This window comes from Acinonyx jubatus, chromosome X (genome assembly GCF_027475565.1).
Source record: "Acinonyx jubatus isolate Ajub_Pintada_27869175 chromosome X, VMU_Ajub_asm_v1.0, whole genome shotgun sequence".
NCBI classification, from domain to species: domain Eukaryota; kingdom Metazoa; phylum Chordata; class Mammalia; order Carnivora; family Felidae; genus Acinonyx; species Acinonyx jubatus.
In genome coordinates, this window is record NC_069389.1 from 3,034,632 (window position 1) to 3,048,131 (window position 13,500).

Consider the following 13,500-nt stretch of genomic DNA (forward strand, 5'->3'; position numbering starts at 1 on the left):
ACTGTCCATCTTTGTCTCTTACAGTCTTTTCTAAAAGTCTCTTTTGACTGACATAAGGATTGCTGCCCTAGTTTCCTTTTCACTTCCATTTGCCCAACTTTTTCTGTACCTTCACTTTCTTTTTTTTTTTTTTTTTAATTTTTCCTTTATTTATTCTTGGGAGAGAGACAGGGTGTGAGCAGGGGAGGAGCACAGAGAGGGGGACACACAGAATCTGAAGCAGGCTCCAGGCTCTGAGCTGTCAGCAACAGTGCCTGATGTGGGGCTTGAACTCACAAACCGTGAGATCATGACCTGAGCCGAAGTTGGACGCTCAACCAACTGAGCCACCCAGGTGCCCCTCTGTACCTTCACTTTCAATCTGCATGTGTGTTTAGGTCTGAAATGAGTCTTTTACAGGCAACACAGAGCAAGGTCTTGCTTTTTTTATCCGTTGCATCACCCTCTTTCTTTTGATTGGAGCATTTGGTCCATTTACGTTAAAAGTAATTTTTGATATGTATGTACTTCTTACCGTTAATTGTTGTTTGGTGTTTTTTTTTTTTTTTACTTATTTATGGTTGTTTTAGTAGTTGTTCTCTACTCTCTTGTGTCTATAGTTTGATAGAATTTTTTAGTGCTATGTTTGGATACTTTGTCTTTAGTTTTTTCGTTATCTATTATAGGTTTTTGATTGTGATTAGCATTACACTGTATCCTATGCATATAACAGTCTATACTGAGTTGATGGAGGATTTACTTAAATTTGACCCTGTTCTAAAAGGATGAAATTTTTATGATCCCCCACGTTTCATGTATCTGATGTCATACTTTACCTAGTCTTACTTTTGCAAACCCCTTGGCTGTGAATCCATTTTTATAGATGATTCGTTCTACTGCTTTTTGCTTACTCACTCTACTCGTTTTATAAGTGACAAAACTTTTGTTTGTACTTACCTGTGAAATTTTCACTTTTCCTGATTTTCTTACTCCTGTGTGTGGCCTTACCCCTCAAAGAATTCCCTTCAGTGTTTCTTATAAGGTTGGGTTACATAGTATGAGCTCCCTTAACTTCTGCTTGCCTGGGAAACTCTTTATTCTATTCTGCACGAGAGGCTTGCTGGATAGTATTCTTAGTTGTAGGTTTTGTTAATGTAGTGCAGCATGGTGACTGATTTTCAAATATTGACCATCCTTCCATCCTCCTAATAAATCCCACTTGATCCTGGTGAATGATCCTTTTCATGGATTGCTGAACATGATTTGCTAACAGGTTGTTGAGGATTTTTGCATCTATGTTCATCAGAGATATTAGCCTATAGTTTTTTGTTTGTTTTGGCTTTTTTTTTTTGTAGCATCTGTCTCATTTTGGTATAACTGTACTGTAACATCCTATTATTGTATTGTTGTATTATTCTCAATTTCTCCCTTTAAGTCTGTTAATATCTACTTCGTGTAGTTAGGTGCTCCCATGCTGAGCAAGGAGATCTTTCCAATTGTTACAGCCTCTAGTCGGACTGACCTCTTTATAATTACGTAATGCTCTTTTCTGTCTCTTGTTAAAGTCTTTGTTGTAAAGTCAATTTTTTTTCTTTTTTTTTAAGTTTGTTAATTTAGTTTGACAGAGAGAGAGAGAGAGCTGGGGAGGGGCAGAGAGAGGGAGAGAGAGAGAATCTCAAGCAGGCTCCACACTGGTGGAGCCCGATGCAGGGTTGACGTGAACTGTGAGATTATGGCCTGAGCAGGAATTTAGAGTCGGACATTTAACTGACTGAGCCACCCAGGTGCCCCTAACGCCTATTTTTTTCTGATGTAATTATTGCTCCCTTGTTTTTGTTTTGCACATACATTTTCATGGAATAACTTTTTTCATCTCTTCACTTTCAGTCTGTGTGTATTTTTAGGTCTGAAGTAAATCTTTTGTAGGCAGCATATAGGTTTTGTTTAGTTTTGTTTTATCCATTCAGTCACCCTATGTCTTTTATTAAAGCATTTGTGCCATTTACATTTTAAGTATTATGGGGGCACCTGGGTGATTCAGCTGGTTAAGGATCCAACGTTGGCTCTGATCATGATCTCAGGGTTCGTGGGTTCGAGCCCCGCATCAGGCTCTGTACTGATGGCTCAGAGCCTGGAGCCTGCTTTGGATTCTGTCTCCCTGTCTCTCTGTCCCCTCTCCCCACTCACATCTGTCTCTCAAAAATAAATAAACATTAAAAAAAATTTTAAAGAAAGTATTATTTATAGGTATGTACTATTTTCCATTTTGATTGCTGGCTGTTTTTGTACTAGTTCTGTTGCTTTTCATCCCCTTTCCTTGTTCTATTTCTGCTTTCTTTGTTTTTAATGACTTTTTTTTAAGTGTTCTACTTGGCTTTTTTCTCTTTATTTTTTGCGTATCTGCTATAGGTTTTGAGTTTGTGGTTACCATTTTGTTCATGTATAAAATAGCCGTGTATATTAAGCTGATGGTCACTGAAGTTCAAACACACTGTAAAAGAACTCCATGGTTAGGTCCCCCTCCACATTTTATGTATATGTCATATTATACATCTTTTTGGTCCCTGTAACAAAAATTTCAGATAGAACTGATTTTACTCGTTTTGTGTTCCAACCTTCATAATAGCCTTACAACTGATTGCTGTTCTGCATTTACTGTATCTTTGGTCTCACATATGACATTTTCTCCTTTCATAATTTTTTCCTAATTATGAATGCCTTTTCCACTTAAAGTCCTCTCTTAACATTTGTTGCGACACTTGTCTAGTGTTGATGAACTCGTTTAACTCTTGTTTAGAAAACCTTCCCCTTCAATTCTAAATGACACCCTTGTTGGGTAGAGAATTCTTGGTTGAGAACTGTAACTATGTCATGCCACACCCTTCTAGCCTACCGAGTTTCTGCTGAAAAATCAGCTGACAATCTTACAAGGTTTCCCTTACGCGTAGCCAGTTACTTCTTTATTACAGCTTTTAAAATACTCTGTCTTTAATCTTTGACATTATTATGTGTCTTCCTGTGGATCTCCCTGGGTTCATATTTCTTGCAACTTTGTGGCTTCCTGAACGGGGATATCCTTGCCTAGATTCGAGAAGTTTCAGCTATTTTTTCTTCAAGTTTTCTGCCCCTTTCTCTCTCTTCTTCTGAGACCCTGTAATGTGAGTATTTGTTCATTTGATGTTCAAGAGGATCCCGTAACCTATCCTCGTTTTATAATTTTTTTTTCTTTTTTGCTGCTCTGCTTAGATGTCTCCCATTACTCTCTTCCAGATCACTGAGCCATTCCTCTGCATCCTCTAATCTCCTGTTGATTCCCTCCATTTCACTGCATTTTTCATTTCAGTTATCGTATTTTCAGCTCTGATCGGTCCTTTTCTTTTTTTTTTAAGATTTTCTATGTTCTCTGAAGTTCTCACTAAACTCTTCCACTCATCAGTCTGGAGAACACATTACAATCATTATTTCATTTAAAAAAAAACATTTATTTATTTTTTGAGAGACAGAGAGAAATAGAGCACAAACTAGGGAGGAACAGAGAGAGGGGGAGACACAGAATCTGAAGTAGGCTCCAGGCTCTAAGCTGTCAGCACAGAGCCTGATGTGCGGCTTGAACTCACAGACTATGAGATCATGACCTGAGCTGAAGACAGACACTTAACTGACTGAGCCACCCAGGTGCCCCATAATCATTACTTTAAACTCTGTACTAGATATATTGCTGATCTCTGTTCTATTTGGTTCTTTTTCTGAGGTTTTGCCTTATTCTTCCATTTGAACCATATTCCTTTGTCTCCTCATTTTGCTTGATTTTGTGTTTGTTTCTATGAGTCAGTTGGAACAGCTATTTCTCCTAAACTTGAAGAAACATTCTTGTGTATGTTAATCCCCTGTATAGACTATGTGTGCCTGGTGACTTTTGCTGCCTAGAGCTATGGCTGGCATGGCCCGAGGGTCCCAAGGCACTCGGCACTCTGTGCTAGGGTCACCTTGATGGGAGCTAAAGTGGGTGCAGGGCAGCCCTAAGGCTCTCCATGCACAGGCTGCCCTCTGGGAAAACTGAACGTAAAGTGGGTCAAGCTGTGGGGGATCCTGGGGCTTCCCCTACAGAGGGTGTCCTACCAGGACAGATATGGCTGAAGTGGGCACAGGCTGGGACAACCCTGGGGCCCTCCGCACAGAGGATTTCCTGGCAGGACAGCTGAAGCTGAAGGGGGTGGAAGCCAGGAAGATATGTTGTTAGCTAAATTTAAATTTTATGCTTGAACTTAAAAAGGTTTCATGTTTGAGTTTGAAATGATTATCTCTGAGGGGCACTGGGAGGCTCAGTTGGTTGGGCATCCAACTTCGGCTCAGGTCATGATCTCGTGGTCAATGAGATCAAGCCCCGCGTCGGGCTCGCTGCTGACAGCACGGAGCCTACTTCAGATCCTCTGTCCCCCTCTCTCTGCCCCTCACCCACTCACATGCTCTCAAAAATAATAAAACATTGAAAAAATAATAATTATCTCTGAGCTATCCATTTATAATGTTGCCCATTTATATACTAAGGTGTATGCACGCATGTGTGTATTATATTTTTATATTTGTTGGTTAAATAGGTTGGAAATTCTCCAAATTAGATGCTTCACTCACCTACCTTTAACACTGAATGGACAGAATTTTTTAATTAACTGAATTAAACTTTTCATTTTTGGTTTTAGGTTTTGATGTATTTCATAATCCTGTATTACAGACATTTTCATATACTGTCTCAAAGGTTTAACTATTTATAACTGGTTCTTAAGTTTACAAGTATAATTTGCACAGTCTGCATAAGAATAAATGTGAATTTTATTGAGCCAGAGGGTTAATATTGAGAGAGCCAGCATCCTTATTTATTGAGTCTTTAACGTATTACGCCAAGAAAATGGTATTGATGTTGCCAATAAAATTATATGCTTCTCCACATTTTAAAAATGATTATTACCATTTCAGAGAAGGAAACTGACTTTCCTAAGTTGGTGCTGTATCTAACATCATGATCAAACATTCCTTCCTATTGGTTTGACCAGCTCTCTGGAGAATCGTGTAGGTTTTCTGTGTATCATCACATCATCGATATGACAATTTTCCCTCTGTTCAATTCATAAAACTTGTATTTCCATTTCTAAACAGCAGAATACAGAGTAGAGGTGATGACAGAAGGAATCGGGATTTTCCACTTCCTAAGTACCCTACGTACACGATTCACTACAGGTACTCCTAGTGTCCTTTCCCGTGTTAAGAAAGCTACTTTGAATTACAGTTTCCGGCGAGGATCTGTTCATGAACATCTGTGGAATTTTACTGACCTTTTTTTGGCATTTATTTATTACAGCATCAATTCAGATGACCATTTATTAATGTGGGAGAACTATATAAAAAGTTCCAACATTGAGGATGCTTTCCTGCAGTGAACCCCTATTGACCCTGATGCATATTTTATGCAAACTTTTTTGGGTGTGCGTGTGTGTGTGCGTGTGTGTGTTAATTGTCCATGTCTGCTGATAAGGGAGACTGGTCTGGAATAAACTATTCAGCTGTACTTCTTCTGAGTGATCCTGAATTTCACAAACTGTATCTCAACGCAGCACTGCGAATTGTCACAACACATAGCTGGGCAGATATTAAAATGTAATTCTAAGCTGGTGTCAGAATAATTAAATATCTTTGATGCTTGATACATTTTCAAAATCAATGGACTCATGATTACGGTCATTATTACTGAATTAATGTGTACATTTTGTAAAATAATTCATTTTGAAAGCAAACATTTAACAGTGCAGGTGGGTTCAGTTCAATTATACCTCAAAGAAGCCTTTATATCACCTGTTTAAAGAGTCACCACATGGGGTGCCTGGATGGCTCAGTCGGTGAAGTGTTCAACTTCAGCTCGGGTCATGATCTCGCGGTTTGTGAGTTTGAGCCCCGTGTTGGGTGATGTGCTGATGGCTCAGGGCCTGGAGCCTGCTTCGGATTCTGTGTCTCCCTTTCTCTCTCTGCCCCTCCGCAACTTATGCTCTTTCTCTCTCAAAAATAAACATTAAAGAATCACTCATATGGAGGCTGTTGATCTACATTCAGCTAAACATACAAGATTTTCTACTGAAAAAAACCCTACATATTGCTGCTTTACATTACCTTATTTCAATGATTATTACCTCTGGAAGAGTTAACAGGTGCTGTTCTAATTATTACACAGTTAGATCCAGGGATGGGTCAGTCAGTGAAGGTGAAAAAGGAGTTGATGTTTTAGTGACTCGGGCAGTTTTAGGCACAGAATCCAGAATCCAGACTACAATCGTCTTGAACTGAATTGAAAAGTTCTTATGTATAATTTGATACTGAACTCTGGGCCTTTCCCAATTACGGAGGCCCCATGATTGTATGTGACAAATTACACCCCAGAGAGCTAATACTGTCTTATTTCCATCAGCCGAAGTATATACAAAGACTAATGGAGAGCTCTGTGTAACAGCTTTACATGGAGAGAAAAGGGACATTCTTCCCACACTGAAGGTTCTGGCGACCAACGTAATTGTTAGGAATCACTGCTCATCCAGAGTAAAGGAGGTCATTTAATTAAAGAAACGGGTAAACTGGAGAGAAATGCATAGAGGTATAGAGAAAACAGTATTAAAATCTAGGTGTAAATTGCAGAATTAACTGATGACACATGCTTCATCATCCATGTAAAAGCTGGAAAACACTGATGAATGTAATAGACATTTGTGTCTTTGTGTCAGATGTTTAACGGGTTTGAAATGTGTTCTTGTTTTCAACCGCTAAGCAAGTTTTCATGGTAGAAACAAACCTGAAACATTAGCCTTACGAAAGAGCCCAACAGGAAACCTTGGGGTAAGCAGTCTCCAGTCCTTCCCCTAAGATTTTAACTTAGAAAAGGTAAACATCACCGAGTCTCTGCTTCCTCAATCCCCAAGTGAACAAAACTACCAAGCACATGGAGTCTTTTTTTAAGACTGAAAAAAATCTAAATGGTCTTTGTAAATGGATATGAATTATGAATTTCACTCTGGATAGATTCTCAGGTAGTTTACTACTTAAGCAGCATGAACCTTAGATGAGGAATAAATGTCGAAACAAGTATTTCCAATAGGAGTGAATTTATGCAATTGGTAAGAGTGCACAGTGGACTCCCGTCGACCCTTGAACAACACAGGTGCCCTTAGACATGGATGTTTTCAATAAATGGAGTGCTGCACACCTATTTTCTCCTATCTCTTTAACATCCTTTCCCCAGGTTAAGAGGACAGTATATAATCCATATGATACAACATGTGTTAATCAAATACTATCAGGAAGACTTCCAGTAGGCAAGAGACAATTAGAAGTTCTGTGTACGTGTTTTATATATACAGTATGCATAAAACTCTCCATATAGAAGTATATAGTTGGCGGGCGCCTGGGTGGCTCAGTGGGTTGAGCATCCGACTTCGGCTCAGGTCATGATCTCACAGTTCGTGGGTTCGAGCCCCGCGTCGGGCTCTGTGCTGACAGCTCGGAGCCTGGAGCCTGCTTCCGATTCTGTGTCTCCCTCTCTCTCTGCCCCTCCCCACCTCGGGCTCATTCCCTCTCTCTCTCTCAAACGTTAAAAAAAAAAAAAAAAAAAAAAGCAGAGTTGACAGTTATATTAGTCTCAGGTGCACAACACGGTGATTCCACAAGTCTGTTCTGCCACACGCACCACACGTGTACGTCATTACCATGTCCCCATACGATACTCACTGACTATCTTCCCTCATCTGTACCTTTTATTCTGTGACTTACTGATTCCATAACTGGAAGCTTGTATTGCCTCTCCCTGACCTCCTCCCTTCTGGCAATCAGTTCTCTGTAGTTATAGGTCTATCTCTGCTTTTTGTGTATACATTTTTTTTTTTTTTTTGGTTTTTAGATTCCACATATGAGTGAAATTATATGGTATTGTGTCTTTCTCATTCCACTTAGAATTACACCATCTAGGTTCATGCAGGTGATAGCAAGGGGCAAGATCTCCTTTTTTATGGTTGGGTAATGTTCCATTGTGTGTGTGCGTGTTTGTGTATCACACCCTTATCCATTCACCGATAGATGGACACTTGAATTGCTTCCATAATTTGGCTATTGCAAATATTGCTACAATCAACACAGAAGTGACTGTATCTCCTCAAATTACTGCTTTTGTGTTCTTTGGGTAAATACCCAACAGTGGAATTACAAGGTTCCTTAACTTTTTGAGGAACCTCCATACTGTTCTCCAGAGCCGGCTACACCAGTTTGCATTCCCACCAACGGTGGGACGGTTCCTTTTTCTCTATATCCTCTCCAACATGCGCTATTTCTTGTGTTTTTGGTTTTAACCATTCTGACAGATGTGATGTGATACCTCTTTGTTGTTTTGATCTGTTTTTCCCTGATGATGAGTGATGCTGAGCATCTTTTCAGGTGGGCCACGTGTATATTTTCTTTGGAGAAATGTCTTTTCGGGTCGTCTGCTCATTTTTAATTGGATTTTTTATTTTTTATTTTTTATTTTTTTTGGTGTTAGGGTTAGGGTTAGGGTTAGGAATTTATATATTTTGAATATGAACTCCCTTCCAAATGTATAACTTCCAATATCTCCTCCCAAGCCATAGCTTGCCTTTTCAATTTGTTGATGGTCCCCTTTGTTATACAAAATCTTTTATTTTGGTGAAGTTCCAATAGTTCATCTTTTTTCTTTTGTTTCCCTTGCCTTAGGGGACGCATCTAGAAAATGTAGCTACAGCCAATGTCAGAGACCCTACTGCCCACGCTCTTTTAGGATTTTTGTGTAAACAAGAGGTCCTTTTATGCTTTCGAATGTAGCTCTGGTTTTCCCAGCACAATTTGTTGAACGGACTTCTCTGCACTGTATATTCTTGCCTCCTTTGTCACTGGTTAATGCACCACGTAAGCGTAGGTTTATATCTGGACTCCCGATTCTGTTCCATTGGTCTACATGTCTATTATTGTAGTAATACCATTCTGTTCCAAATATTATAGCTTTCTAGTGTATCTGGAACTCTGGGATCAGCATACCTGCTGCTTTAGTCTTTCTCAAGATTACTTTGGTTAAATGGGGTCTTTGTGATTCCAAACAAATTTTAGGATTACTCCACTTCTGTGAAAAATGCCGTTGGTTTTGATAGGGAATGCACTGAATCTAGATTGCTCTGGGTGGTACAGACATTTTAATTCTTCCAATCCATGAGCATGGAATGTCTTGGCATTTGTGTCATGTTCAATGTCTTCCATCGGTGTCTTACAGACTGCTCAGAGTGCAGGCCTTTGACTAACTTCATTCCTAAGCATTTTACTCTTGTGCAATTGTAAACGGAAATAGGTTCTTAATTTCTCTTTCTGTACCTCATTATTACTACGTAAAAACAACCAATTTCTGTATATTTTGTATATCCGGCAACTTTACTGAATTCATTTTTTGCAATCACTTTTTGGTGGTATCTCTAGGATTTTCTATGGGTAGTATCATGTCATCTATAAGCGGTGACAGTGTAACTGTACCAATTTGGAATTGTTTTCTTGTCTGACTGCTGTGGCCAGGACTTCCAGTACTATATTAAGTAAAAGTGGGCATCCTTGCCTTGTTCCTGATCTAAATGAAAAGCTCTAATTTTCACCAGTGAGCATGACATTAGCCTGCCTGATTTGCTCTAAATTAGAGGAGCTGCCTCACATTTGTGGGCCTCATCGATATATTAAAATGCTGACAGTGAACTGTCTTTCGTGCAGAATTTGTCATTTTTTCACAGTCCAACAGGGATACAAAGCCATTTTCAAGAGGAGCTTTTGGAAAGAAAAGGAATAACTAAGACCCGTTTAGGTAAAAATAGGAAGGATACACCTCACACGTCAACATATCCCGTTAAATTTTCCAGACACCACACAAAAAGCCTCTACAATCTAGGAATGTTCACACAGCTGTAAGAATATAAAGGCAGCATACATATCTAAAACTCCTGAAACTATTAAACATTAGTTGTGAGTCAGCTGAAACGGAGCTTTTGATTGAGATCCACTTACAAGAAAGGAAGTTCAATAGCTAGAATTACAGAAGACGCCAGACACTTCCAGAAGGTGTCAGAAAACCTCAGTGCAGCTTTAGCTCTACCGACGGTGTTATCCCCACTGTTTAAATATGCTGAGGATCTACATGGAAAAGAAATCAGTCTAACAGTGATGGGAGGAGGGAAACACAGGAGTTTCAAATGAGTGATGAAGAACGACTCTTATTCCATCCTCACACATTTACTTTAACATTACGAGTGGGACTTCCATGGAGGTCTGGACAGGGAAAGATGAGACGGGGTACCCCTACGTCTACCTTCCCAGTCAACATGAAGAGGTGAATGCAAACCAAAATTGGAAATGATGAATCATAGAGAATGAGACTGGGTGTTGTCCATAAAAAGACAGATTTCCATATTTCATTAAAATTTATCAGAAGTGTTAAGAGTACCCTGAAGCAAAATTATGAAAATGTCCCCCAAAATGTTTTGGATGTAAGTGCAAATTTCCAGCATATGCTGTTGAAAAAAGAAATCCCCAAACAGCTGTCGTAGAGGACTTCAACACCCCACTTACAGCAATGGACAGATCTTCTAAGCAGAAAATCAACAAGGAAACAATGGCTCTGAATGACACACTACACTGGATGAACTTAGATCTATTCACAACACTTCATCCTAAAGAGAAATACACATTCTTCTTGAGTGCACATGGAACATCCTCCAGAATAGATCACATGCTGGGTCCTGAGTGAAGAGATGACCTGAGAGACGGTGCCTACCTGGGGTCTGCCAGGACGGGATGCCTATTTTTTGGTAGTCTCTGGATACCTGGACAGAGAGTAAGGTGTGATGCATTTTCACAGGGCACTGTGCAGATACATTCAAGTAGAAGCTACTTTACTCCATGATTAGAGTTGTTGCCAAGCTCAAAAGGTTTGGAGATAGCAAGGGCGCAGGAGCAGAAATCTTTAAGTAAATGGTGAAAGTTCAACGGCAAAACATCACAGAAAGTAATGACGGGAAGCCTAAAAATATTTCAAATGCATATATCTTTGACTCAATTTTATTGAACCCAAATCACTAACAATGTGGGTATAGGTATGTCTGTGTGTACTGAGAAGTACATATGTCATCTCTAAGTATTTACACGTCTCCTGTCTTTTCTATCATTTGCATCTTTTCTAGCTATCCACCCTTCCATTTATGTACCCTCATCTGCCACATCCATACACACACACACACACACACACACACACACACACACACACACACACACCCCTACCTATCTCAGTGGTAATACATGTCCAGAGAATGAGAAGTTTCAGGTAACAGAGAAGGCAAAGTTGTTCAAGGTCTTTTTTGTAGAAAGACCCTCCCCAGATGTCCCACTACAGCTCTTTCAACATAACCAGGTAAGAGTCAGGGAATACAGAGTATTTGCTATAGTTGCTTTCATAAAGGAGTGAAAATGGGTGAGGGGTATATTTGGGACAGGGCTTCCACAGGGCATTCCAAACACACTAGTTTAGCTTATATACTCTTCTATGCATGGTTTCATCCAGTATATTCCCAAGTATTAATATTCGCTTTGGTTGCATTCTTTTTTTCTCATGTTGAGAAGTATAGCCCTATGACTTTATTGGAGGTTCTAGAATATAAATTCAGTACAGGAAGGATAAAAGGAAGAATTGCATTTTTTCAGCCTCAGTCCAGCCTACATCTTACAGGACAATTTTCAGTAATTTTACTCATTTTCTGAAAGAAGCATGCAACAAACTACCACACGCCTTGGTTATCCATCATTTCAGGGTATAAATATTGTTCTCCTTTAAAGATAAAATTACCGTAATGCTGAGACATGATGGAAAAACTCAGCTAAAGCCTATTTTCATGAGCAAGGAAAATCAAAACATATGGCCTAAATAATTCATTTTTCTAAAGTAGTTTGATATTTTAGATCGATAATTATGCCAACATCTTGATATATGAAAGCTGAACGTACACTGTGAATTTGATGCATTGTTTGAAAACCCCCATACAAGAATTGTGCCTTGGTCATAGTTCTTTTCTGTATTTTTATTCATGCGAAGATTATTTTCGGATACATCCCAGCCATGTCAATGACCGTCTATGTACATTTTCCACCCAGCTCTTCAAAACTCAAGTGCCCATACTTAAGTGCATCGAGAATCACAGGAACAACGACTTCCCTGTATTTTAAGGAGATGTCCACCCCCCTCCCTAATTTATTTTTGGAGAATTATTTGAATAGCGGAATTGTGTAGGAAAATACTGTAGAAAAATAAAACCTAATACATCCTCCTGGACACATTATGCTAGGTGATCACGGATGGATTTAGGTTTGTTGAGGGCTCTGGTAAACATGAATCTGCAGAGACAGAATACCAGCCACTTTTTCACTTTCACGTGTTGTCTTGAAAAGAGGGTGTCCAAAATCAGTGACCACAATGGTCACCGCCAACATTTCTGTCCTGCTTGTCCCACATGCATATGGTTTAGTGACTCAGCAGTCAATCCTTGAGCAAATGTAGTCTTTACGTTGAGATGACTCTGTCCTCAGGATTCCAGCAAAGCACTGGTGGAAATGGGAAATTAGGATAGAGAAGTGGTCTTCAAGTAACATTTTGCTGCTACTGCTATTTTAAATGGGGTTAAAAAGTTTTAAAGTACTATGTATTTAAATATCCTCATCCCCAAAATGGCTGACATATCAAAATACCACAAAATTTCCAGGCAATTCTAGAAACGAACGGTGGTGATTTGTGCCCAAGTTGCGTCGTTATCGTGGAAGAAGAGAGTGACTAACAGATCTTCCGCTATTTTGTGTTCTGGAAAAAGGGTTTCTGCACAGAAACATCCTTGTATGACTTAAGACTCAGGTTCCCTCTTGTCTACCTAGCATGACAGCTACAAAGAGACCCTCCAAGCTCCCATTCATGGTCTCAAAGGATTAACTAAATTCTTTTGTCCTCACTCATTAATGAAAACAAAAATTACTGTTAAAACTTTGGCAAAGTCTTTCTACCTCGCACAGCCCTGATGCGTGGCCCAACATCAGTCAAAGCCAGCATACCTCCTGTCTTTAACTTCACACCCTGAGAATAGGCTGTTGTTTGTACAAAACGTCCTCTGATCTACTTGTTGGGTCAGCCACCATTTCGTCCCACCTCCCCACAGCATTTCCTCATCCCAATAAAAGCAAAGTTCCTCTCTACCCAGCCTTTGAGGTGCATGCACTTCTTGGGGTTAGTGTTCTGCCTACTGCCGTCTCTCTCCCCCTATTTCAGTAGAACCCTCTCCCCTTCCAACTGTCCCCCATGAAACATCTCCTTCCCCAGTATGGCTCCCCAGGTCAACTCTCAGCCTAATCCTTTCGTGCATACACCAGTCTTGGGGATGAAGGATTTACAGAAGGATTTACAAGGTGCCCAGT